The following is a 27,409-nucleotide window of genomic DNA, read 5'->3' on the forward strand; positions in this document are numbered from 1 at the left end:
TCCAGAGATGCTCCCTGACCTGCTGAGTTACTCCAGCATTTCGTATCAAGCATGTTAAAGCTTTATGTGTGGGTCCCTGCACAAGGTTGATCCCCACACCACATTCACCTCCGCGTCTTGTCCAGTGTTGATCCCACACCCTGCACAGTGTTGGTCTTGCACTCTGCAGTGTGGGTTCCTGCAATGTTGGTCTTGCACTCTGCAGTGTGTGGGACCCTGCACAGTGTTGGTCTTGCACTCTGCAGTGTGTGGGACCCTGCACAGTGTTGGTCTTGCACTCTGCAGTGTGTGGGACCCTGCACAGTGTTGGTCTTGCACTCTGCAGTGTGTGGGACCCTGCAGTGTGGGACCCTGCACAGTGTTGGTCTTGCACTCTGCAGTGTGTGGGACCCTGCACAGTGTTGGTCTTGCACTCTGCAGTGTGTGGGACCCTGCAGTGTGTGGGACCCTGCACAGTGTTGGTCTTGCACTCTGCAGTGTGTGGGACCCTGCACAGTGTTGGTCTTGCACTCTGCAGTGTGGGACCCTGCAGTGTGGGACCCTGCACAGTGTTGGTCTTGCACTCTGCAGTGTGTGGGACCCTGCACAATGTTGGTCTTGCACTCTGCAGTGTGGGACCCTGCAGTGTGGGACCCTGCACAGTGTTGGTCTTGCACTCTGCAGTGTGGGACCCTGCAGTGTGGGACCCTGCACAGTGTTGGTCTTGCACTCTGCAGTGTGGGACCCTGCAGTGTGGGACCCTGCACAGTGTTGGTCTTGCACTCTGCAGTGTGGGACCCTGCACAGTGTTGGTCTTGCACTCTGCAGTGTGTGGGACCCTGCACAGTGTTGGTCTTGCACTCTGCAGTGTGGGACCCTGCAGTGTGGGACCCTGCACAGTGTTGGTCTTGCACTCTGCAGTGTGGGACCCTGCACAGTGTTGGTCTTGCACTCTGCAGTGTGTGGGACTCTGCACAGTGTTGGTCTTGCACTCTGCAGTGTGGGTTCCTGCAATGTTGGTCTTGCACTCGGCAGTGTGGGTTCCTGCAATGTTGGTCTTGCACTCTGCAGTGTGGGACCCTGCACAGTGTTGGTCTTGCACTCTGCAGTGTGTGGGACCCTGCAGTGTGGGACTCTGCACAGTGTTGGTCTTGCACTCTGCAGTGTGGGACCCTGCAGTGTGGGACTCTGCACAGTGTTGGTCTTGCACTCTGCAGTGTGGGTTCCTACAATGTTGGTCTTGCACTCGGCAGTGTGGGTTCCTGCAATGTTGGTCTTGCACTCTGCAGTGTGGGACCCTGCACAGTGTTGGTCTTGCACTCTGCAGTGTGTGGGACCCTGCAGTGTGGGACCCTGCACAGTGTTGGTCTTGCACTCTGCAGTGTGTGGGACCCTGCAGTGTGGGTCCCTGCCCAAGGTTGATCCCCACACCACATTCATGTCTGCATTTTGTCCAGTGTTGATCACTGGCAGACTACATTAAACTGGGACGCAGTCATTTGAACGTATTAAAAACCTGAAGAGCTGATTGCCCTGCGACTGCAGCAAGCCGGTATCGTCTTGTGAAATCTTTGTTCCTGCTGCAAAGTGTTATTTCAGTTTTTGTGAATACATTAAAGTGACATTTGACCGTGTTTCCGCTCTGACTGTGGACCTCTCTTGCCTTTTGTTTTAGTGCCAGGGCCTTCGCTGCTTTTTCATCAACAGGCATGTGGACTGTAAGACATTGTAGCATAGAAACATAGAAAATAGGTGCCCTTCGAGCCTGCACGGCCATTCAATATGATCATGGCTGATCATCCAGCTCAGTATCCCGTACCTGCCTTCTCTCCATACCCCCTGATCCCTTTAGCAAAAAGGGCCACATCTAACTCCCTCTTAAATATAGCCAATGAACTGACCTCAACTACCTTCTGTGGCAGAGAATTCCACAGACTCACCACTCTCTGTGTGAAGAAATGTTTTCTCATCTCGGTCCTAAAAGACTTCCCCCTTATCCTTAAGCTGTGATCCCTGGTTCTGGACTCCCCCAACATCGGGAACAATCTTCCCGCATCTAGCCTCTCCAACCCCTTAAGAATTTTATATGTTTCTATAAGATCCCCCCTCAGTCTTCTAAATTCCAGCGAGTACAAGCCCAGTCTATCCAGTCTTTCCTCATATTGAGGGGGCGTGGCTGCGTTCTGCAGCTGCGGCTCACCGGCAGTCTCTCTGTCTTTTTTTTGTTTTTGTCTTTGTTATCGTTTAAATGTTTCTTTTGATTTATTTTTAACTGGATATGTGGGGGGTGGGGGAAACCTTTTTTTCGAATCTCCTCCTCAACGGAGATGCGACCTTTACCGTGTTGTGTCTCCGTTCGTGCTACGGCCTAACACCGTGGAGTTGGCGGCCTCCAGCTGGGATCGACCTTGAAGACTCCGGTCGCAGGGCCTGGACTTACCATCTCGGAGGCTTCGGCCGTGGGCCCTGCAGACCGCAACATCGGGAGCTCGCAGGTCCCTGGCTGGCGACCGGCTTTCGGGAGCTCCAGCCGTAGCAGCTTCGACCACCCCGAAGCGCGAGGTACGATTGACCCGCTCGCAGGCCCTTCACCGCCCTGCGTGGCCTGGCCGTGGCACTTTCCATCGCCCGGTGGGGGCTCAGGACCTTCATCGGCCTGCTCGGCTCGGCCCTGGGACTTTCCATCGCCCAGTGGGGGCTTCAAAAGGCGGGAGCCTCGATCACCTCGTGGCACCACGGGAGAAGAATGAGGAGGAGATAAGACTTTTCTTTGCCTTCCATCACAGTGAGGGTGTGCCTGGAGCAATCACTGTGATGGCTGTTTGTGTTAAAAAATTGTAATTGTGTGTCTTGTGTTCTTTATTGTCTACTGCCGGACCCTGACGTGAGAGGACGCTGGCGCTATTTGTTCACCGCTTCTCCGTCAGGATAGTTTGTTTTTATGTCTTGACTGTTTTTGTAAAGCGTCTTTGAGCATTTGGATAAGCGCTATAAAAAATAAATGTTTATTATTATTATTATTATTATATGTAAGTCCCGCCATCCCAGGGATCAATCTGGTGAACCTTCTCTGTACTCCCTCTAAGGCAAGAACGTCTTTCCTCAGGTTAGGAGACCAAAACTGCACACAATACTCCAGGTGCGGTCTCACCAAGGCCCTGTACAACTGCAGCAGAACCTCCCTGCTCCTAAACTCGAATCCTCTTGCTATGAATGCCAACATACCATTCGCTTTCTTCACTGCCTGCTGCACCTGCATGCTTGCTTTCAATGACTGGTGCACCATGACACCCAGGTCACGTTGCATCTCCCCTTCTCCCAATCGGTCACCATTCAGGTAATACTCTGCTTTCCTGTTCTTGCCGCCAAAGTGGATAACCTCACATTTATCCACATTATATTGCATCTGCCATGCATTTGCCCACTCGCCTAATCTATCCAAGTCACTCTGCAGTCTCCTAGCATCCTCTTCGCAGCTAACACTGCCACCCAGCTTCGTGTCATCCGCAAACTTAGAGATGTTGCATTCAATTCCCTCGTCCAAATCATTAATATACACTGTAAATAACTGGGGTCCCAGCACTGAACCTTGCGGTACCCCACTAGTCACTGCCTGCCATTCTGAAAAGGACCCGTTTATTCCTACTCTTTGCTTCCTGTCCGCCAACCAATTTTCTATCCACCTCAACACTGAACCCTCAATACCGTGTGCTTTAAGTTTGTACACCAATCTCCTATGTGGGACCTTGTCGAAGGCCTTCTGAAAGTCCAGATATAACACATCGACTGGTTCTCCCTTATCCACTCTACTAGTTACATCCTCGAAAAATTCTATAAGATTCGTCAGACATGATTTGCCTTTGGTAAATCCATGCTGACTTTGTCCGATGATTTCACCACTTTCCAAATGTGATGCTATCACATCTTTAATAACTGACTAACATTTTCCCCACTACCGATGTTAGGCTAACTGGTCTATAATTCCCCGTTTTCTCTCTCCCTCCCTTTTTAAAAAGTGGGGTTACATTAGCTACCCTCCAGTCCTCAGGAACTACTCCAGAATCTAAAGAGTTTTGAAAAATTATCACTAATGCATCCACTATTTCTGAGGCTACTTCCTTAAGCACTCTGGGATGCAGCCTATCTGGCCCTGGGGATTTATCTGCCTTTAATCCATTTAATTTACCTAACACCACTTCCTGACTAACCTGGATTTCCCTCAGTTCCTCCATCTCATTAGACCCCCGGTCCCCCACTATTTCCGGCAGATGGTTTATGTCTTCCTTAGTGAAGACAGAACCAAAGTATTTGTTCAATTGGTCTGCCATCTCCTTGTTCCCTATGATCAATTCACCTGTTTCTGACTGCAAGGGACCTACATTTGTCTTAACTAATCTTTTTCTCTTGACATATCTATAAAAGCTTTTGCAGTCAGTTTTTATGTTCCTTGCCAGTTTTCCCTCATAATCTATTTTCCCTTTCCTAATTAAGCCCTTTGTCCTCCTCTGCTGGACTCTGAATTTCTCCCAGTCCTCTGGTATGCTACTTTTTCTGGCTAATCTGTATGCTTCATCTTTTGTTTTAATACTATCCTTGATTTCCCTTGTTAGCCACGGATGCACTACCTTTCCTGGTTTGTTCTTTTGCCAAACTGGGATGAACACTTCTTGTAGTTCATCCATGCGACCTTTAAATGCCTTCCATTGCATGTCCACCGTCAACCCTTTCAGCATCAATCGCCAGTCTATCTTGGACAATTCACGCCTCATACCCTCAAAGTTACCTTTCTTTAAGTTCAGAACACTTGTTTCTGTATTGACTTTGTCACTCTCCATCCTAATGAAGAACTCTACCATATTATGATCACTCTTGCCCAAGGGGCCTCGCACAACAAGACTGCTAACTAACCTTTCCTCATTACTCAATACCCAGTCTAGAATGGCCTGTTCTCTCGTTGGTTCCTCGACATGTTGGTTTAGAAAACCATCTCTCAAACATTCCAAGAAATCCTCTTCCTCAGCACCCCTGCCAGTTTGGTTCACCCAATCTATATGTAGATTGAAGTCACCCATTATAACTGCTGCACCTTTAGTGCACGCATTTCTAATTTCCTGTTTAATGCCATCCCCAACCTCACTACTGCTGTTAGGTGGCCTGTACACAACTCCCACTAGCGTTTTCTGCCCCTTAGTGTTTCGTAGCTCTACCCATATCGATTCCACTTCCTCCAAGCTAATGTCCTTCCTTTCCACTGCTTTAATCTCCTCTCTAACCAGTAACGCTACCCCACCTCCTTTTCCTTTCTGTCTATCCCGCCTGAATATAGAATATCCCTGGATGTTGAGCTCCCAGCCTTGGTCACCCTGGAGCCATGTCTCCGTAATCCCAACTATATCATAATCATTAATAACTATCTCCACATTTAATTCATCCACCTTATTACGTATACTCCTTGCATTGAGACACAAAGTCTTCAGGCTTGTTTTTACAACCCTCCAACTATACAATTATGTTGAAAAGTGGCCCTTTTTGATTTTTGCCCTGGATTTGTCTGCCTGCCACTTTTACTTTTCACCTTGCTACCTGTTGCTTCTACCCTCATTTTACACCCCTCTGTCTTTCTGCTCCTGCTCCCATCCCCCTGCCACATTAGTTTAAATCCTCCCCGACAGCACTAGCAAACACTCCCCCTAGGACATTGGTTCCATTCCAGCTCGGGTGCAGACCGTCCTGTTTGTACTGGTCCCACCTCTCCCAGAACTGGTTCCAATGTCCTAAAAATTTGAATCCCTCCCCCTTGCACCATTTTTCAAGCCACGTATTCATGTGAAATATCCTCCTATTCCTACTCTGACTAGCTATCCTCCTATTCCTACTCTGACTAGCAGAATTAGGCCACAGCCCATCGAGTCTACTTGCCATTCAATCAAGGCTGATCTATTTTTTCCCTCTCAGTCCCATTCTCCTGCCTTCTCATAACCTTTTGACATCCTTCCAACAAGCTCATAAGTTGGAGGAGCAGAATTAGGCGGGTCGGCCCATCAACCCTGCTCCACCATTCAATCATGGCTGATTTACCTTTCCCTCTCAACCCCATTCTCCAGCCTTCTCCCCCTAACCTTTAACACCCTTCTTGATAAAGAACCCAGCAATCTCTGCCTTAAAAAATACCCAATGACTTGTCCTCCGCAAGTGTGTAACAATGAGTGCCACAGATTCACCATCCACAACCTAAAGAGATTCCTCCTCGTCTCCATTCTAAAGGCACGTCCTTTTGCTGTGAGGCTGTGCCCTCTGGTTCGTGACTTTCCCCACTACTGGAAACATCCTCTCCATGTCCACTCTATCCAGGCCTTTCATTATCTGGCAGGTATCAATGAGACCCCCCTCCCATTCTAAGTTCTAGCGAGTACAGGCCCAGAGCCCACGAATGCTCCTCGTACGTTAACCCAGTCATCTCCGGAATCAGTCTCGGGGAGCCACAAAAGCCTCATCACCTTGACCGTACGTGGTTATGGACCCAGTGGTGGAAGGTGGGGTCAGCCAGGGCACCTCAGCCTTAACCAGCACAGACACTATCGTGTCCATCTTTGTTTCAAATGTTCGGCCGGGCTCTTGCACAGTGGACAGCCTTCTCGTTTGCCACAGCTAGATCTTCCCGGCAGCATTGTTCACCAAGAAGTGGGCATCTTAGTAGGTGTGGCATGGATGGACATCACTTGTCATCGTTCGTCCTGAGAAGGTCGCAAGCTTCCGGCGACAATCAGCGGCAGCCATCATTTGTTAAGACTTGGTAGGCTAGTGGTTGTAGCTTTGCAGGAGTTGGTACAATAGATACAGTAGATTATTCTTCTTCTTAAGCCCTTGGCTCCTCTAGGGAGCATAGGCCATTGACAAATGTCCTCCACCTCACTCGGTTGTTGGCGGTTCTTTCGAGATCTCCCCAGTTGAGCCCACTCCCAGACATTTCTGCCTGGACACCTCTTCTCCAGCTGTTCCTGGGGCCACCTCTTTTCCTTTTTCCTTGGGGGTTCCATTTCAGGGCTTGCCGGGTGATGTTTGTGGCAGGTTTTCTGAGGGTGTGACCAATCCAACTCCATGTTCTCTTTCGAATTTGTAAGTCAATGGGATCCTGGCTTGTTCTTTTCCACAGGTCCGCATTGCTTACTGTGTCTCTCCTCCAGATGTTTACAGTAGATGATGGTGGTAGCAGAATTAGCTCAGGACCCTTCCAGTTTCCAGCCCCGCGACGTGGACGCTTCTGCTATGGGGCCACAGACACAATGGACTTCCTTTCCCATTCCTTCTCTCCTGAGATGCTGCCTGACCTGCTGAGTTACTCCAGCATTTTGTGAATAAATACCTCCTCTGTTTCAGAAATCTCTCGTAAACCTTTGTATAAATTGGTTTTAAAATGCAGGAAAAGCTCCTACACACAAATCCTCTCACGAGTACCACAAATAGTGAGCGGCCTGGATAGAGTGGACGTGGAGAGGGTGTTTCCACTAGTGGGAGAGTCTAGGACCAGAGGGCACAGGTTTGTAGGTTAATTGGCTTCTGTAAAATTGCCCCCTAGTGCTTAGTTTAGTTTAGAGATACAGCACAGAAACAGGCCCTTCGGCCCACCGAGTCCGCACCGACCAGTGATCCCCACACACTAAGACTACCCTGCACACACTAGGGACAATTTACACTTATTCCAAGCCAATTAACCTACAAACCTGCACGTCTTTGGAGTGTGGGAGGAAACCGAAGATCTCGGAGAAAACCCACGCGGAGAACGTACAAACTCCGTACAGACAGCACCCGTAGTCAGGATCGAACCCGGGTCTCCACGCTGCAAGCGCTGTAAGGCAGCAACTCTACCGCTGTGCCACCGTGCCGCCCAGTAGCGCTTAGGATACAAAAGCGGGATGGTGTATGGGGTGATCGCTGGTCAGCGTGGACTAGGTGGGCCGAAGGGCTTGTTTCCACACTGTGTCTCTAAACTCTAAACCAACAGGAACTGCAGATACAATACAATACAATACAACACAATATATCTTTATTGTCATTGTACAGGGGTACAACGAGATTGGGAATGCGCCTCCCATACGATGCAATAAATTAATTCGCTAGTCAGTATTAATTTATACAACCCAGTGAAACAAAATTAGAAACAGATTTTAAACAGTATAAAGTGCAAGTAGATCTGTGATGGATCACTGTGCGATGTGACCATCCGGCTCAGCAGGACTGGTTCATAGCAGCTATGGCCCTGGGGATGAAGCTGTTCCTGAGTCTGGAGGTGCGGGCGTAGAAGGCCTTGTAGCCTGGTTATTAAACAAAGGGAAACAAATTGCTGGTGTAATTCAGCAGGTCAGGCAGCATCTCTGGAGAACATGAATAGGTGCAATCTCTCTTATTATTGATGTAAAACATAATGCATTATAAAAGTAACCCAAACGTTAAAGGCCACGTTTCAATGAGGCTGCACTCAACTTCTAAACACATAGACAATAGACAATAGGTGCAGGAGGAGGCCATTCGGCCCTTCGAGCCAGCACCACCATTCAATGTGATCATGGCTGATCATTCTCAATCAGTACCCCGTTCCTGCCTTCTCCCCATACCCCCTGACTCCTCTATCCTTAAGAGCTCTATCTAGCTCTCTCTTGAATGCATTCAGAGAATTGGCCTCCACTGCCTTCTGAGGCAGAGAATTCCACAGATTCTCAACTCTGACTGAAAAAGGTTTTTCCTCATCTCCGTTCTAAATGGCCCACCCCTTATTCTTAAACTGTGGCCCCTGGTTCTGGACTCCCCCAACGTTGGAAACGTATTTCCTGCCTCTAACGTGTCCAACCCCTTAATAATCTTATACGTTTCGAATAAGATCCCCTCTCATCCTTCTAAATATAGGAAGCATATTCTGGTCAATACCTCCTCTGCCCACAGCCTCCTCAACCCAAACTACACCAAACTCTCAGATGGAAGTATACCTTGGAATGCACTACCAGGGGTGGTGGTGGTGGCTGATATGAGAGAGGCTTGTAGGAAGACAGACACAAAATCTGCAGAGCGAGAGGATTTGAGCAAAGGAGCAAGAAGGTCCTACTGTCCCTGGTGAGACCGCACCTGGAGTATTGTGTGCAGTTTTGGTCTCCTAATTTGAGGAAGGACATTCTTGCTATTGAGGGAGTGCAGCGTAGGTTCACCAGGTTAATTCTTGGGATGGCAGGACTGACATATGATGAAAGAATGGGCTTATTTTCAATGGAATTTAGAAGGTGAGATGGGGTCTTATATAGAAACATAAAATTCTTAAGGGATTGAACAGGCTAGATGCAGGAAAAATGTCCCCCATTTTGGGGGAGTCCAGAACCAGGGGTTACAGTTTAAGAATAAGGGGTAGGCCATTAAGGACTGAGATGAGGGAAACCTTTTTCAGCCAGAGAGTTGTGAATCTGTGGAATTCTCTGCCACAGAAGGCAGTGGAGGCCAATTCACAGGATGTTTTCAAGAGTTACATATAGCTCTTTGGGCTAAAGGAATCAAAGGATATGGGGAGAAAGCTGAGTAACTCAGCAGGACAAACAGCATCACTGGAGAGAAGGAATGGGTGACATTTAAGGGTCGAGACCCTTCTTCAGACTGATTCTGGATGATCAGCCATGATCATATTGAGAGGGATTATGGCCTACTCCTGCACCTGTTTTCTATGTTTCCATGTAACTCAGCGGGCCAGGCAGCAACTCTGGAGAGAAGGAATGGGTCAAGACCCTTCTTGTCACCAGGTCATTGTCACCAATCAATTGGAGGCGGACTTGAAACTGCTGGATCACAGATCAATAATTAACAGCAGGGCCGACCTCTGGGATTTGGCACGCTGCTGTCCCGAAGGATCTTGAACCGAAACGTCACCTATTCCTTTACTCCAGAGATGCTGTCTAACCCGCTGAATTACTCCAGTTGCTTGTGTCTATCTTTGGTTTAAACCAGCATCTGGTGGCGCAGCGGTAGAGTTGCTGCCTTACAGCGCCTGCAGCGCCGGAGACCCGGGTTCAATCCCGACTACTGGTGCTGTCTGTACGGAGTTTGTACGTTCTCCCCGTGACCTGCGAGGGTTTTATCCGAATTTCTTCGCTTTCTTCTCACACTCCAAAGTCGTACAGGTTTGTTGGTTAATTGGCTTGGCATAAGTGTAAATCATCCCCAGTGTGTGTCGGACAGTGTTAGTGTGCGGGGATCGCTGGTCGGCGCGGACTTGGTGGGCCGAAGGGCCTGTTTCCACGCTGTATCTCTAAGCTAAGCGAAACTAATCTGCAGGTAGGCACAAAATGCTGGAGTAACTCAGCGGGTCAGGCAGCATCTTGGGAGAGAAGGAATGGGACACGTTTCGAGTCGAGATCCCTTCTTCACCCATTCCTTCTCTCCCGAAATGCTGCCTGACCCGCTGAGTTACTCCAGCATTTTGTGTGTACCTTCGATTTAAACCAGCATCTGCAATTCTTTTCTAAACTAATCTGCAGTTCCTACCTACGGTTTTAGATAGGGACGTAGATAGACGGGGAATGGAGAATATGAATCACGTACAGGCAGTTGTATTTAGTATCATACTCAGTACGGACATTGTGGGCCGAAGGGCCTGCTCCCCTGCAGTGCTGGTCTATGTTCTATGTTAGGAACAGGGGACGTACAACGAGATCTGGGTGTCCTAGTGCATCAGTCACTGAAAGGAAGCATGCAGGTACAGCAGGCAGTGAAGAAAGCCAATGGAATGTTGGCCTTCATAACAAGAGTTGAGTATAGGAGCAAAGAGGTCCTTCTGCAGTTGTACAGGGCCCTAGTGAGACCGCACCTGGAGTACTGTGTGCAGTTTTGGTCTCCAAATTTGAGGAAGGATATTCTTGCTATTGAGGGCGTGCAGCGTAGGTTTACTAGGTTAATTCCCGGAATGGCGGGACTATCATATGTTGAAAGACTGGAGTGACTAGGCTTGTATACACTGGAATTTAGAAGGATGAGAGGAGATCTTATCGAAACGTATAAGATTATTAAGGGGTTGGACACATTAGAGGCAGGAAATATGTTCCCAATGTTGGGGGAGTCCAGAACAAGGGGCCACAGTTTAAGAATAAGAGGTAGGCCATTTAGAACTGAGATGAGGAAAAACTTTTTCAGTCAGAGAGTTGTGAATCTGTGGAATTCTCTGCCTCAGAAGGCAGTGGAGGCCAATTCTCTGAATGCATTCAAGAGAGAGCTGGATAGAGCTCTTAAGGATAGCGGAGTCAGGGGGTATGGGGAGAAGGTAGGAACGGGGTACTGATTGAGAATGATCAGCCATGATCACATTGAATGGCGGTGCTGGCTCGAAGGGCCGAATGGCCTCCTCCTGCACCTATTGTCTATTATCTAAGACAATCTCCCTCCTGTGGACCAAGGGGCTTAAGACACAAAATGCAAAGGCACCATAGCTCCCCCACTTGGGACTTGTTTGTTCAGATTGTGTCGGAATGTTGCAGCCAGCCTCAAACTGTGAGGAGATGACAATTCACATTGTAATCCAAGGATGTAACATTCTACCAGCTATTATTTATTGGATTGATTAGAATCTCAGTGTTCTCTCTCCTCAGGCCTGTTATTTTTAGCTGGTGCCACAATTCATTCTGCTTTTCCTGCAGTAGCCGCTGATATATATATATATATATATGTTTGGGAGAGTGGTGCAGATGCCCAGAATGGAAACCTGCGCAGGCACACGAGAAACTGTAGGTGCTAGCAACTCGAGAAAAACACAAAGTGCTGGAGGAACTCAGCAGGTCAGGCAGCATCTGTGGAGAAAATAGACCGGCAACGTTTTGGTGAAGAATCGGTAGGATGAAGGGTCCCAACCCGAAACATTACCTGCCCTTTCCATCCACAGATGCTGCCTTCAGTTGAACATTGTCGACTGCAAGAGTGAAAATCTCAGGCAAGGAAATGGGTGAAATCCCAGAGTATTATTGAAGTTGGGAGGCTATGTTGCAGTTGTACAAGACATTGGTGAGCCCACATTGAGAGTATTGTGTTCAGTCTTGGTCACCATATTATTGGAAAGATAGACAATAGACAATAGGTGCAGGAGGAGGCCATTCGGCCCTTTGAGCCAGCACCACCATTCAATGTGATCATGGCTGATCATTCTCAATCAGTACCCCGTTCCTGCCTTCTCCCCATACCCCCTGACTCCGCTATCCTTAAGAGCTCTATCTAGTTCTCTCTTGAATGCATTCAGAGATTTGGCCTCCACTGCCTTCTGAGGCAGTGAATTCCACAGATTTACAACTCTTTGACTGAAAAAGCTTTTCCTCATCTCCGTTCTAAATGGCCTACCCCTTATTCTTAAACTATGGCCCCTTGTTCTGGACTCCCCCAACTTTGGGAACATGTTTCCTGCCTCTAACGTGTCCAACCCCTTAATAATCTTATATGTTTCGATAAGATCCCCTCTCATCCTTCTAAATTCCAGTGTATACAAGCCTAGTCGCTCCAGTCAAGCTGGAAAGGGCGCAGAGAAGATTTACAAGAATGTTGGCAGGACATGGGGGTCTGAGTTACAGAGAGAGGCTGAGCAAACTAGTAAATGCAGAGTCTCTTGCCCAGAGTAGGAGAATAGGGAACCAGAGGACATAGGTTTAAGGTGAGGGGGGCAAAGATTTAATAGGAACCTGAAGGGTAACTTTTACACACGATAGGTGGTGGGTTTATGGTACGAGTTGCCGGAGGAGGTAGTTGAGACTGGGACTATCGTAATGTTTAAGAAACAATTAGGCAGGTAGGTGGATAGGATAGGTTTGGACGGATAGGGGCCAAATGCAGGCAGGTGGGACTAGTGTAAATCGGGCATGTTGGTTGGCATGGGCAAATTGTGCTGAAGGGCGCTGTATGACTCTACGACTATCAGTAGCATCACAGAATTAGTCAGAGTATTACAGCATGGAAACAGGCCCTTCAGCCTAACTTGTCCATGCTGACCAAGATGCCCCATCTAAGCTAATCCCATTTGCCTGCACCCCAAATGTCTTTTAAACGTTGCGATAGTGCCTGCCTTAACTGCTCTCTCTGGCAGCACGTTCTATACACCCACCACCCTAAGTGCAATATTGCCCCTCTGGTTTGTATTAAGTCTTTCCCCTCTCACCTTAAACCAATGCCTTCTTGCTACTTGATTGTGTTTTTATTTCTGAATACCATTTATTTTGCATAAAATGCCAAAGTAATATTTTTGGATGCTTGGACATTCATACATTGCAATCTCTATGAAAACATAAAATACTGCTTGGATCTGTTGCTGGAATTACCATCTCATCTAATTTGGTAAAATAGTGCTTTGCCCTTCCATGTTCAATATCAGAAGCAATCATAGTTGACCATAATGAGATAAAACGTTCTTTCTTCATGGCCCTATGTTGCATCTAGAAAGTTAGTACAGTGCGGCACAGTTGCTGCCTCACAGCATCAGAGAGCCGGGTTCGATCCTGTCTAAGGGTGCTGTCTGTACGGAGTTTTCACGTTCTCCGCGTGACCGCGTGGGTTTCCTCCGGGTGCACCGGTTTCCTCCCACATTCCAAAGAACTGCGGGTTTGTAGGTTGATTGGCCTCTGTAGGTTGTCCCTAGTGTGTAGGATAGAACTAATTTGCAGGGATCGCTGGTTGGCGCAGGCTCAGTGGGCCGAAGGGCCTGTTTCCATGCTGTATCTCTAAACTAAATTAAACTAAAGTCCCTGCCGATTTTAGGGTAGTTCTGAAGAGTTGACATTTGTGGTTTCATGTGTCACCTGTGGCTTAATCAGTGGCACGCATATCTCCAAAGATCTAAAGATGTGCACACAAAGGTTAAGAGGCAGCACTGCACTGCTGGACGATTGATCTTTTACACGAGATATTAAACCAAACCCTCATCTGCCCAATGAGATGCATTGGAAGATTTTTTTAATAAGACACTGTCACAGCATGGAAACAGGGCAATAGATAGGATGAATATACAGTCCTTCGTTCAAATATATAAAATATTATCCTGAAATGCCAAATATATAAAGTATTATTTTGAAATGCCATATTTGTAGCATCATAATTTCTATCTTTATATAGTAAATTAATGTAGTGTATTAAATATTATCCAGACGCGCCACATAGTTATATATTTATAGCACCTTAATGTGCATCTTTATATAGTAAATTAATGTAATATATTAAATATCTAGAAATGCCAAATATATAAAATATCTTGAAATGACATATTTATACATTTCTATCACCTTAATGTACTTTATAGAGTAAATTAATGTAATATAGTGCAAATATATAAAATATTATCCAGAATTGCCAAATATATAAAATATTATCTTGAAATGCCAAATATATGAAATATCTTGAAATGCCATATTTTATAGCATCTTCATATATATCTTTATATCAAAAATTAATGTAATGTAGTGCAAATATCTAAAATATTATTCAGAATTCCCAAATATATAAAATATTATCTTGAAATGCCAAATATATGAAATATCTTGAAATGCCAAATATTTGTAGCATCTTAATGTACATCTTTATATAGAAAATTAATGTAATTATAGAAAATATTATCTAGAAATGCCAAATATATAAAATGTCTTGAAATGCCATGTATTTATAGCACCTTAATGTACATATGAAATAGTAAATTAATGTAATGTAGTGCAAATATATAAAATATGATCTAGGAATGCCACATATCTATATATGTATAGCATCTTAATGTACATCTTTATATAGTAAATTAATATAATGTATAAAACATGATCTGGGAATATATATATATATATGTGTGTGTGTGTGTGTGTGTGTGTGTGTGTGTGTGCGTGTGTTGTGTGTGTATATAAGTGCATATGTGTGTATACAAGTGTATATGTGTATAGCACCTGATGGATATAGCACCTATATCCTTCCTTTGTCCCGCCCCCCTGACATCAGTCTGAAGAAGGGTCTCGACCCGAAACGTCACCCATTCCTTCTCTCCTGAGATGCTGCCTGACCTGCTGAGTTACTCCAGCATTTTGTGAATAGCACCTGATGGACATCTTTATATAGTAAATTAATGCAACGTATAAAACATGATCTAGGAATCTCTCTCTCTATATATATACTGATATATATATATATATGTGTATATGATCTATATGTGTATAGCACCTGATGTACATCTTTATATAGTGAATTAATGCAATGTATAAAACATGATCTAGGAATCTATCTATGTCTGTCTGTCTGTCTGTCTGTCTATCTATCTGTCTGTATATCTATCTGTATATAAGTGTGTTTAAGTGTGTATATAAGTGTGGTGTATGTGTGTTATACGCGTATATATGTGTATATATATGTGTGCACGTATAAGTATGCATGTGTGTATATAAGTGTGTGTACAAGTGTTTATAAGTGTGTATATGTGTATGCGTGTGTATATATAAGTGTGTGTATATAAGTGTGTTAAGGTGTGTATAAGTGTGTATGTGTATATATAAGTGTGCATATAAATGTGTACAAGTGTGTATGTGTGTATATATAAGTGTGTGTGTGTATATAAGTGTGTGCACAAGTGTTTATAAGTGTGTATATATAAGTGTGTATATATGTGTGTTTAGGTGTGTGTGATCTATAAGTGTGTATATAATTGTGTGTACAAGTGTTTATAAGTGTGTATATATAAGTGTGTTTAGGTGTGTGTGTGATCTACACGTGTGTGTATATATGAGTGTGTTTAGGTGTGTGTGATCTACATGTGTGTATATATGAGTGTGTTTAGGTGCGTGTGATCTATATGTGTGTATATATAAGTGTGTGTGTATATGTATAAGTGTGTTTAGGTGTGTGTGATCTACATGTGTGTGTATATATAAGTGTGTGTGATCTATATGTGTGTATATATAAGTGTGTGTATATGTATAAGTGTGTTTAGGTGTGTGTGATCTACATGTGTGTATATATGAGTGTGTTTAGGTGTTGGATCTACATGTGTGTATATATGAGTGTGTTTAGGTGTGTGTGATCTATATGTGTGTATATATATGTGTGTATATGTATAAGTGTGTTTAGGTGTGTGTGATCTACATGTGTGTATATATAAGTGTGTGTGTATAAGTGTGTGTGATCTATATGTGTGTATATATAAGTGTGTGTATATGTATAAGTGTGTTTAGGTGTGTGTGATCTACATGTGTGTATATATGAGTGTGTTTAGGTGTGTGTGATCTACATGTGTATATATATAAGTGTGTTTAGGTGTGTGTGATCTACATGTGTGTATATATAAGTGTGTATATAGTGTGTGATCTACATGTGTGCAGCACCTGATGGACATCTTCATCCAGGAAGTGGCAGTCAGTCTCAGGCTGCCCGCCGGTGGGCGGCGCGGGGCAGTGTGGGATACTGGAGGACCGGGGCGGGAGGACCGCGGCGGGGCGGACATGTTGTGCGGCCGGAGCCGGAGCGGGAGCGAGTGAACGAGCGGGCGGCTGTACAGGGCGGCGGCGGCGGGTCTTCTCAGCGGCCTCTTCACGTTCACTCCTTTCCACGGCCGGTTGTTTGTTTATTTGTTTGTCGCCGTATCCACCCACTACCGCCGCCGCCACCACCTCGAGCCGAGCCGAGCCGAGCCGAGCCAGGCCCAGCGGAGGGGAGAGGCCCGAGCCGCGGACTCTCCCGGAGCAGCGGGCCCGGGACCCGGGCACCCAGGCAGGGCCTGTGGAAGGTGGAGGCCGCCCGCAGCGAACACAACACAACACAACGCAACGCAACAGGCCGCACGCACCGGACCGGACCGGACCGGCGCCCAATGCAGCTTCCCGGCGGCGGCTTAACTTTACATTTCACCACTTCTCCAGCATTGGGCGAGAAGCAGCTTCATTCCCGGCCGGCGGTGGGGACTCTTCCCCCCCCCCACCCCGCTCACGCTGACTCCCGGTGAGTTCACCCCCCCCCCACGGCTCTTTCTGTCTCCCCCCCCCCATGGCTCTCTCTGTCTCTTCCTCTCCCCCCCCCCCAATGGCTCTCTCTGTCTCCCCCCCCATGGCTCTCTCTGTCTCCCCCCCCATGGCTCTCTCTGTCTCCCCCCCCCCCATGGCTCTCTCTGTCTCCCCCCCCCCCCCATGGCTCTCTCTGTCTCTTCCTCCCCCCAATGGCTCTCTCTGTCTCCCCCCCCCCCACGGCTCTGTCACCCACCCCCCCCCTCCACTGCTCTCTCTGTCTTCTCTCCCCCCCTCCCACGGCTCTCTCTGTCACCCTCCACCCCCCCCTCCCCCCCCCCCAGCAAGATGTGAGTCTTCCCTCCACAGCAATCTCCGTGTCTCTGGGGGATCAGGAACAAGAGGATGTAGATTTAGTGTGAGTGGGGAGAGAAGGTTTGAGGTAAGAGGGGAGAGAAGGTTCAAGGTTAGAGAAGGTTCAAGGTTAGAGACGGTGTAAGGTTAGAGACGGTGTAAGGTGAGAGGGGAGAGGTGGTTTAAGGGGTCAGAAACTAGAGGACACAGGTTTATGTTGAGAGGAGAAAGGTTTAAGGGATCATTAACTAGAGACCATAGGTTTTAGGTGGGGTGGGGGGTTAATGTGAGATGAGAAAGATCTAAGGGATCAGGGACTAGAGTTTGTAGGTTAAAGTTAAGAAGAAAGGCTTAAGGGATCAGATACTAGAGGCCATGGGTTTAAGGTGAGAGGGGAAAAGATGGATCAGGAACTAGAGGCCATAGGTTTAAAATGAAAGAGGAAAGGTTTACGGTGTGAGGGGAATGGTTTAAGGGATTGTGAACTAGAGGCCATAGGTTTAAAGTGAAAAGGGAGAGGTTTAAGGGTTCAGGAACTATGGGTTTCAGGTGAGAGGAGAAAGGCGTCAAGGGTCAGAAATGAGAGGCTGTCATTTTGTTAAGATCAGAGGTTTAAAGGATCATAAACTAGAGGCCACGGGTTTAATGTGAGAGGGGGAAGATTTAATAGGAACCCAAATGGCAACTTTTGTACACAGAAATGTATGAAAAAGAATATGTACATATTTATATATGTGGGTATAAGGAACAAGCTGCCAGAGGAAGTAGTTGAAACATGTGCAATAACAAGATTTACAAGACACTTGGACATGTTTGGAGGGATCTGAATCAAGTGCAAGCAAATTGGAGTAGCCTAGATGGTCGGCATGGGCAAGTTGGGCCGAAGGGCTTAATTTGTCCTCTATGACTTGACTCTGCGGTCTTAACTCTAAATACAGATGGCAAATCTGGTCTATAGTTAAGATGGTAATAGACATATGATATAAAAGTGATTTATTGCAGTGTTTATTTCTGCCTTGATTTAGTTTACTATGGAAACAGGCCCTTCAGCCCACTGAGTCCACACTGACTATCGATCACCCGTTCACACGAGTACTATGTCATCCTACTTTCTCATCCATTCCCCACACGCTAGGGGCAATTTGACAGAGGCCAATTAACCAACAAATCTGCGTGTCTGTGGGAGGAAACCGAAGGATACCCACACGGTCACAGAGGGAACGTGCAAATTCCACACAATCGGGACCTGAGTTGAGAATCAAACCTGGGTCTCTGGCGCTGTGAGGCAGCAGGTTTACTTGAATGGAAAAGCTGCTGCCTCACAGTAAGATGCTATCAATATATAGATACACAGACATTAGTGTGAATGAAACTGTAGAAATGTAAATAAAATTGGTAGACTGAATCAAATATTGCTAGGTTTCACACAAGATCAAGTTGGGCACAGAAATGGGACCTTTGGCCTACTTATCCATGCCCCATCTCAGCTAGTCCCATTTGCTCTCTTTGGGAAAGCTGCCAGGATTTGAATCGTTGCTGTAAAAATGCTTGTACTTTAGAAGTAACTTGAAGGGAGTTGTGACACTGCCTCACACAAATGTAGGTGTCTGCTGTTGATGTGATCTCAAGGCTATTCTGCTGGTGAGAAGGGAGAGGACAAGATTTGAATTTGCAGATCATCTTTCGCCTCTCCGTAAGGGAAACCCAAATTATGTTACAGTAAATGAAGTGTTGAAATGCGACCACTTTGAGACAGGAGATGCTACAGTCAGCTGTGTACAGCAAGCTGTCTTTGATACCATGTGAGAATGACTGAAATACATCTATGGAGGGAAAAGCATCTGTGGAGGGAAAAGTGGTCCATGTTTCAGGTCAATGCTGTCAATGGGAGGTCAACAACCTGAACTTGTAACTCCTTTCCTCTTGCTGTCCTTTCTTAAAATTTCCAACATTTGTTGATTTATGTCAGATTTTCAACATCTGTAGACTTTTACTTTTAAGATAATTGGATTATCTGTTATGATTGGGTGATTAACTATTGACGAGTGATTGTGAAAAGTGTAGATAGACACAAAGCTGGAGTAACTCAGCGGGACAGACAGCATCTCTGGAGAAAAGGAATAGGCAACTCCTCGGGTCGAGACCCTTCTTCAGAGTGTCACGGCTCAAGGAGAACAATCAATTGAGGTTCTGGGTCTATTGCGCTTTTATTCTGTTGGAATGTAGGGTCAGACTGCTTTGATGCCAACCCATGTCCTACTTGAAGCAAAGGGAGATTTGAGAGAGGTATGTAAAACTGGCAAGTCTTTTAAATGTGGATTGTTCCCATTAGCAAGCCGTGCAAGGAGTGGGCATAGAACTGAGACTTTGGACAACATATGTAGGAGGATGTGAGAAAACTCTTGCTCTTTGAGTAGTGATAGTGTGGAACTGGTGCCTATGAAAATGGTAGAACGCAGATAGAGTTGATCCAGTTTTTCTGCCTTCTACTTTCTGGGTAAAGATGCAAAAGCTTGAAAGCCCAGGCAACCAGGCTTCAGAACAACTTCTTCCCCACTGCTATCAGACTCCTGAACCAATCTCCTCTTTCACATTCTTGCCCTTAATTCTACCTCATTCGGTAATTCTGTTTAAGCAGGGTTTTTTTTTTGCTCAACCTCAGATTGCACGACAATCTTTGTTCTGTTTTGAATTTGTCCTCGTTATTGTTACATTATTGTGTATACTTTGTACTGTATGCGCTTTATGTGAACAAAGAATTTCATTGCACCCTGGTATAGATGATAAACTCATCTTAATCTGAATAACAAATTGAGTAGGTAGTTCAGAAAAATAAACTTGCATGGATAGAGGGACAGCACACGGGGAATTTTGCCAATTGTTCTACACCATGTGCCAAATGGTCTATGAGCCATTATGACTCCTCAGTATCCTGACCTCCTTGTTTAGGTAAAATTTAATACTGTATATTTAGTTTTGTTTATTATTGTCATGTATACCAAGTTTCAGCAAAAATATTTTTTTGTGGTGTGCTATCCAGTCAGTGGAAGACTATACATGATTACAATCAAGCCATCCACAGGGTAAATGGAATTCTGTTTAGTGCAAGCTAAAGTCCGATTAAAGATAGTCTGAGATTCTCCAATGAGGTAGATGGGAGGTCAGAATCGCACTCTAGTTGTGGATACAATGGTTCAGTTGCCTGATGACAGCTGGGAAGGAACTGTCCCTGAATCTGGATGGTGTGCGTTTTTACACTTCTATACCTCTTGCCTGATGGGAGAGGGGAGAAAAGGGAGTGACCGGGGCGAGACTCGTCCTTGATTATGGTGCTGGCCATGCCAAGGCAGCATCGCGTAGATGGAGTCATTGGAAGGGAGGCTGTTTTGCGTGATGGTCTGGGCTACATCCAGATCACTACAACATGTGGTCTTAGGTGGAACTGTCCCCGAACCATGCTCTGATGCATCCTCATAAAATGCTTTTTTCTGTGCATCTGTAGAAGTTGGAGAGAGTAAACAATGACATGCTGAACTTCCTAAGCCTTCTAAGAAAGTAGAGGTGTTGGTGTGCTTTCTTGGACATTGCTTCGATATGGCTGATCCAGGACAAGTTGCTTCCAAGAACTCGAAGCTATGTATTACATCTGTGGAGAGAGAAGCGAATTTAACAATACTAGTCACCTTTGGAAAATTCAGATGAAAGCTCACTAACTTGAAAAGTGGACATCCGTATCTCTGTCCACAGATGCTGCCTGGCCTTTCCAATCCTTCCAGAGTTTTCTGTTTTTACTTCTGATTTCTAACATCTGCATTTTCTTGCTTTTTGATGTGGACAGAAGCAGATAATTGTTTGGATGAGCTAGGAGAGGCGACTGGAGTCTGTGGTGCTGAGATTTAAAAAAAACATGTTAGTTAGTCTGGAAATCTGAAATTAGAGTTTAAAATGCTAGAAATATTCAACAGGTCAGCAACATTTATGGAGTTTCAGATTTATCTTCCTCAATGATTCTGGTCAAAGGTGATGTAGTTTAAACTTTCAATCTATCTCTCTCCACAAATGCCTTTTGACCTGAATGTTGCAGGCATTTACTGTTTTATAACTGTGGAGTTGCACCTAGGTAGAAGTTGGTCTATTTATGGGGGAATTAAACATATGAAAAATTAGTAATGCCCTTGAGTCCTTCAAAGCTCTCGTATATAGTATATCAAGTTGCATTTTCGATAACCTGTTGTGTCGCAGTTCATTCCAGACACTTATCAACGAGTCCAGAAGATTTTCCTTGTATTCATTCAATCGCTATAAAAGTAGTTCACAGAATCTGTGCGGTTATTTACAAATGCATAGATTTTTAAAGTATACATCTCTTGAGTGCTTGGACTGTGTTTAATGGAGTAGAATCTGTCTTCTTTCAAACATCAGTATTATGAGGAAAAGCAGCAGAGCTGAGTGCTCTTGCAGGCATATGTTACATGTTCTCTCTTTACATCCAGAATCTAGTGATCTCTACTGGCAAGTTTCCAGCTTGTGCATGAAATAGGTTCAACATTAGTTAGCAATAATAAAACTGAACTCGTTTCTTCAGCAAGGCCCTGAATCTGGAGAGAAAGGGACACATTTGAGCCCTCAGTGCATCTATCTGGTGAGGTGCTTGAATCATCAAAAAATTAATTAATATGTTAAGTCGCGGACTTTCTCTGGCCAATTGATGGTATAATACTTGTTCCTTTAGCTGATTGAAGGGCAATAGAGCTTAAGGAACTGGAGGGTAATTGGGTGTATATATCGATAATTCATTATCGGATAGAGGCGAGAAAATGTCTAAAGCAGTGGATAAACACACTTGGGAAGAAGAAGAAAAGGTTGTGAAATGATGGAAGTTTATTTGGATATGAATGAATATGAAGCACTTCAGATTTTGTCCACTTATCACTTTGTGCTCAACGTAAAGAATTTGATGTTAAAAGCAGGTGACGTGTAAAGTTAGTTCTGGGCCCTGGGCCAGGAAGACATAATACTTGACCATTGGCAACTGTGGGAATTTGTGGTATAGTGTTTCTTAACTTTCATATGTATCTTTTTAACGTTGATCCAACAGAGGAACATATTAGACACTCCTGCACCAGGAGCTGCCCACACAGGGAGTGCTGCATTTTCAGGGTGCATTACTTCAGCTTCTTCTTCTGAAGATTGCAGCTGAATATGAATCCCCCATCAATTTTTCCATTTGATGTTACACCTGCCGTCAGAGTTTGGGTGCTTAATTAGTAAGAGTGTGTGAACTGTGTCCGGAGGACATAGGTTTATGGTGACGGGGAAAAGGTTTCATAGGAATTTGAAGAGTAACCTTTTCACACAAAGGGTGGTGGGTGTATGGAATAAGCTGCCAGAGGAGGTGGTTGAGGCTGGGACTATCCCAACTTTTAAGAAACAGTTATACAAGTACATGGATAGGCCAGGTTTGGAAGGATATGGACCAAATATGGACTAATGTAGCTGGGACATGTTGGGCCGAAAGGGCTATTTCCACGCAGTATCACTATTTCTCTATAACTGATCATTCACTCTTTTCTAATTGATGGGATGTTATCGCTGACTTTATCTTGTGTGAAACCTAGCAAGATTTGATTGTCTAGATATTTTATTGACATTGCTACAGTTTTATCAATTGTAAAGAATATGTTGATGACCCGTGACATTAGCTTGGTTTTGCTGAAAAGTTTCAAATCTATATTTGTCAGCAAGGGTTAGTAGATGGTAAAATGTAGAAACAAAGAACTGCAGATGTGAATTAATACACACAAGGACACACAGTGCTGGAGTAAATCAGCAGGTCGGGCAGCATCTCTGGAGTACTCAGCTGGTCAGGCTGCCTGACCTGAGTTATTCCAGCACTGTGTGCCACTGGGTGAGAAAATGTGTTGCTTGATTCAACTGTGATGGGAATCGTGCATAAATAAACATAGCACAAAAAGTAAGGAAATTTGTGTTTGGTAGATTATTTCTTTGTTATAACAATGCTTCTTGGCAATAAATCTTATACCGTTGGAAAGCCTGTTTATTTCCCTTTTAAATGGTGCCACATTTGTAAGGAACATGCATTTGTGGGATGAGCAGCAGAGCTGAGTATGTGGGTTGCGCCCATGCAAAATCTGCCAAATCTTCTCTGCCAATGCCAAACAGCTTATTCTGCCATTGACTTGTTCGGTGTTGTTTGGTGGATTGGATGATTGAAGTCTGAAGAAACAAGACATATTGGCAATTTAACAATTTATTCATTTAATAAACAGGAGCCTCAGTAGCGTGTGGAAGAACCATACACAGCCACAACAGCCTGGCACCTCCTCCTCATGCTGGTCACCAGCCTGGTCACACACTGTTGTGGGATGGCATCCCATTCTTCAACCAGCATTTGTCGCAAGTCAGTCAACGTGGTTGTGTTGGTCACTCTGGCACGAACAGCACGCCCAAGCTGATCCCACAAGTGTTCAATGGGGTTGAGGTCAGGACTGCTGGCAGGCCATTCCATCCTCTCCACTCCCAAATTCTGGAGGTAGTCTCTGAGAAACCCTGCTCTGTGGGGGCGAGCATTGTCATCCGATTCTTGGAGCAGACACCTACTGACCACTGCAGCAGGGCCCATGCTCACAGATGCTGCCAATCAGGCACCTGATTGTCAGCACCTGGGGGTACCAGAAGCTCAAAACAAGAGTCAATAGCAACAGCAGAATAAGCTGTTTGGCATTGGCAGAGAAGATTTGGCAAATTTTTCATGGGCGCAACCCATATACTCAGCTCTGCTGCTCATCCCACAAATGCATGTTCCTTACAAATGTGGCACCATTTAAAAGGGAAATAAACAGGCTTTCCAACGGTATAAGATTTATTGCCAAGAAGCATTGTTACAACAAAGAAATAATCTACCAAACACAAATTTCCTTACTTTTTGTGCTATGTTTATATTTAAGGTGCTCTGTATTTTTAAAGAAGAAATAGGAGAATATGAAATAGAAAACCTTTTCAGGTCTGCTGGGCTTTATCAGATGCGGGGAAGGGAACGTAAATATGCAGTTATTAGGGATGAGACAGCTGGTTGTAAAACAAGCGTTTCATTGGTAAGTGATTGTGATAGGAAAATATGGTTTTATTAAAAGAATGGTTAGGCCTAAGTGACTATTTAAAGTTCAATTTCCTATCTTTAGATTGAAACATAAAAATATCCGTCTTAATATGTGCTCCTAAGTCCAGGAGTCTTGACTATTCCAGGGACTTGCATTGGGTCAACAATAATTAGATTCCAACATCAATTTTAATAGCCTATGCAAATCATGTGTATTAGCACAATACAGCTTTTGAGAAAAATGTTATTCCTGCAGCATTACATTGGTCTGATTTACTAAAAAAAACCTTTAACGGAATAAAGCTCTATTTCATGTGGCAGAATTTCATTATGTGGAGATTAGCTGTGCGTTTATGGTCTATAATAGTGTGATTGGAACTCTTGTGCTCGCTTGATTGTCCAGGTAACGGGTAAAGAGGGGATCCAGGTCTTCTGCCAAAGGCAATATTCAGGAAGCTGAACCTGAGTCTGAACAGCTCATAACAAGAGAAACTCTTGCTGACTGTGTGCAAAATGCAGATCTGGGTGTCCAAAGGGCTTAATTGAGTTTGCCTGCGATGTAGTGTAGTTGTATACTATGCTGTCCCATCTGAACAGATAAATATGAGATGAATGGCCATTTGAACAATTGTAAGGGGTGGCACGGTGGTGTGGCAGTAGAGTTGCTGCCTTGCAGCGCCAGAGACCTGGGTTCAATCCTGACGGTGGGTGTTGTCTGTATGGAGTTTGTACGTTCTCTCCGTGACCACGTGGGCTTTCTCTTGATCTTCGGTTTCCTTCCACACTCCAAAGACGTACAGGTTTGTTAGTTAATTTATATACTTGGTATAAGTGTAAATTGTCCCTAATGTGTATAGGCTCGTGTTAATGTGCAGTGCTTGTGTTAATCGTTGGTCAGTGCAGATTCGGCGGGCCGAAGGGCCTGTTTCCGTGCAGTATCTCTAAACTAAACTAAGCTTACTTCTGAAGAAGGGTCTTGAGCCGAAACGTCACCCATTCCTTCTCTCCAGAGATGCTGCCTGACCCGCTGAGTTATACCAGCATTTTGTGTCTATCTAAGCTTACATAGAACCTCAACCCACCATATTTCTGCATCCTCTTTTTGTGGGAAGCTGGATATATTGCATGTTATCACCCTCTCATTTACTGCACAGTGGCTTCCTTGAATAAGACGTATTGCTGCAATTTGACTAATTAGCAGTGTTCCAATTTTAGCTGCACAGGTTATGAACATGTTCCATTTCTACAGACGTCCATAAATCGATTGTCCATATCGGAAAATACATTAAAAAATCTCTCTATGCTAACAATATCTCCACAATATTGTAATAAATAGCATCAAAGGTACACACAGATAAGAATGAATGATTACTAAAAGTGGAGAGAGGAAGTTAGTTCTGCAATTTGTCAGATCAAACATGTGTATGCCCGTTGGATATTTAAATTTAATAATACTGTGCATCCTTTTTTATATTTAGAGGTGTTTATAAGTCAGGAGTTAGCATAATATTATTCTGAACTGTAAAGTATACACATTACAATACCGCCTTTCTCCCTCTGCACCTCAGGCAAGTGCCTAGTGCAGTTACGTAACATACCATGATTGTTACCTGACAGCATCTTTTCGGAAAAAGGTTAACACCTAAGCTCATTTGAACTGATGTCAACTCCACCTGATGTATCTGGGTTACCTTTAATTCCTCCTCTGAATGTCTTTCAGATCTGTTTACATATCTCTGTAATACAAAGGAAAATGCTGGAAATCTGACATAAAAACACAGTAGGTCAGCATCTGTGGGTGGAGAAACAAATGGAGAACATGTCAAGTTTGCATGTCTTTGAGATTTCTTATACCTGTGTGTGTGTGTCTGTTCACGTATTGCATTTTATTTTGCCCCGCCCTCCCAAGTCAATGGATTTCATCAGGATCTCATCCATACTTTGTCTTTAATTTTTGTACTTCCTTGTGTAGAAGTGATTTATATTTGCTGTGCCTTGTGACAGCCCAGTCAATATTAGGAGCTCAGCGCACCGTGGGATTTTCAAGGTATCTGTATTTGGCACTTCTGGAAGAAATTATATTCCATTTTAGTCACTACTGGAAATAAGTTTGCTCAAGAAAACAATTGGCAGTTCTGTCGGTGATGGATGTGTCTAAAACTGTGTTCCCTTAGTGATGATAGACATATAATGCTGGAGTGGCACGGCAGGACAGGCAGCATCTCTTGAGAGAAGGATTTGGTGATGTTTTGGGTTGAAACCCGTCTCAACCTGAAACGTCACCCATTCCTTCTCCAGAGATGCTGCCTGTCCTGCTGAGTTACTCCAACATTTTGTGTCGATCGTTGGTTTAAACCAGCATGTGCACTTCCTTCCTACACATTCCCTTAGAGAACTTGAGTTATACAGTTTGATTTTCTTTTGAGTTAAATGATCCCTTATTGTTTGGGTAGCTTAATGAGCCTCTGTACCTCTGTGTCAAGAAACACAAAATCGGAATGTCATTCACCTGGCAAGGGAGTAGAAAAGATTCACCAGGACTCAAGGGCTTGAATTATAATGGGATTTTTTTTCTTCTCTGGAGCATAGGCTTGCCCCCCCCCCCATATCAAAAACCTTCTAACCCACCACTCTATCTCCAGGTCCCTCAGGTCAGCCGACTTGGGGCTACTGACTACCGCAGTCTAGGCTTAAGCTCAGGGGTGACCGCGCTTTTGCGGTTGCAGCTCCTAGACTGTGGAACAGCATCCCTCTCACCCTCAGAACTGCCCCCTCCATCGACTCCTTTAAGTCCAGGCTCAAAATCTATTTCTACTCCCTAGCGTTTGAGGCCCTCTGAGGGGCGCTGTGAACTGTTTATATATGTGCTGTTATGTTTGTGTGCCATTGTATGTTGGTTCTTAGTACCTGAACTGATGTACAGCACTTTGGTCAACATGGGTTGTTTTTAAATGTGCTATACAAATAAAATTGACTTGACTTGATTTGACTA

General features: G+C 44.8%; 1 protein-coding gene across 1 annotated transcript in view; it reads left to right on the plus strand.

Moving 5' to 3' along the window:
• The first annotated feature begins 16,406 nt into the window (after positions 1–16,406).
• LOC144611596 (serine/threonine-protein phosphatase 6 regulatory subunit 3-like) overlaps positions 16,407–27,409 on the plus strand; it is a 116,740-nt gene continuing 105,737 nt past the window's right edge. Inside the window, exon 1 of the mRNA XM_078430792.1 lies at positions 16,407–16,941. The gene's annotated coding sequence lies outside the window, so the exon portion shown is untranslated. The remainder of the gene's footprint in view (positions 16,942–27,409) is intronic.

The sequence above is a fragment of the Rhinoraja longicauda genome, chromosome 40 (genome assembly GCF_053455715.1).
Source record: "Rhinoraja longicauda isolate Sanriku21f chromosome 40, sRhiLon1.1, whole genome shotgun sequence".
NCBI lineage: Eukaryota > Metazoa > Chordata > Chondrichthyes > Rajiformes > Arhynchobatidae > Rhinoraja > Rhinoraja longicauda.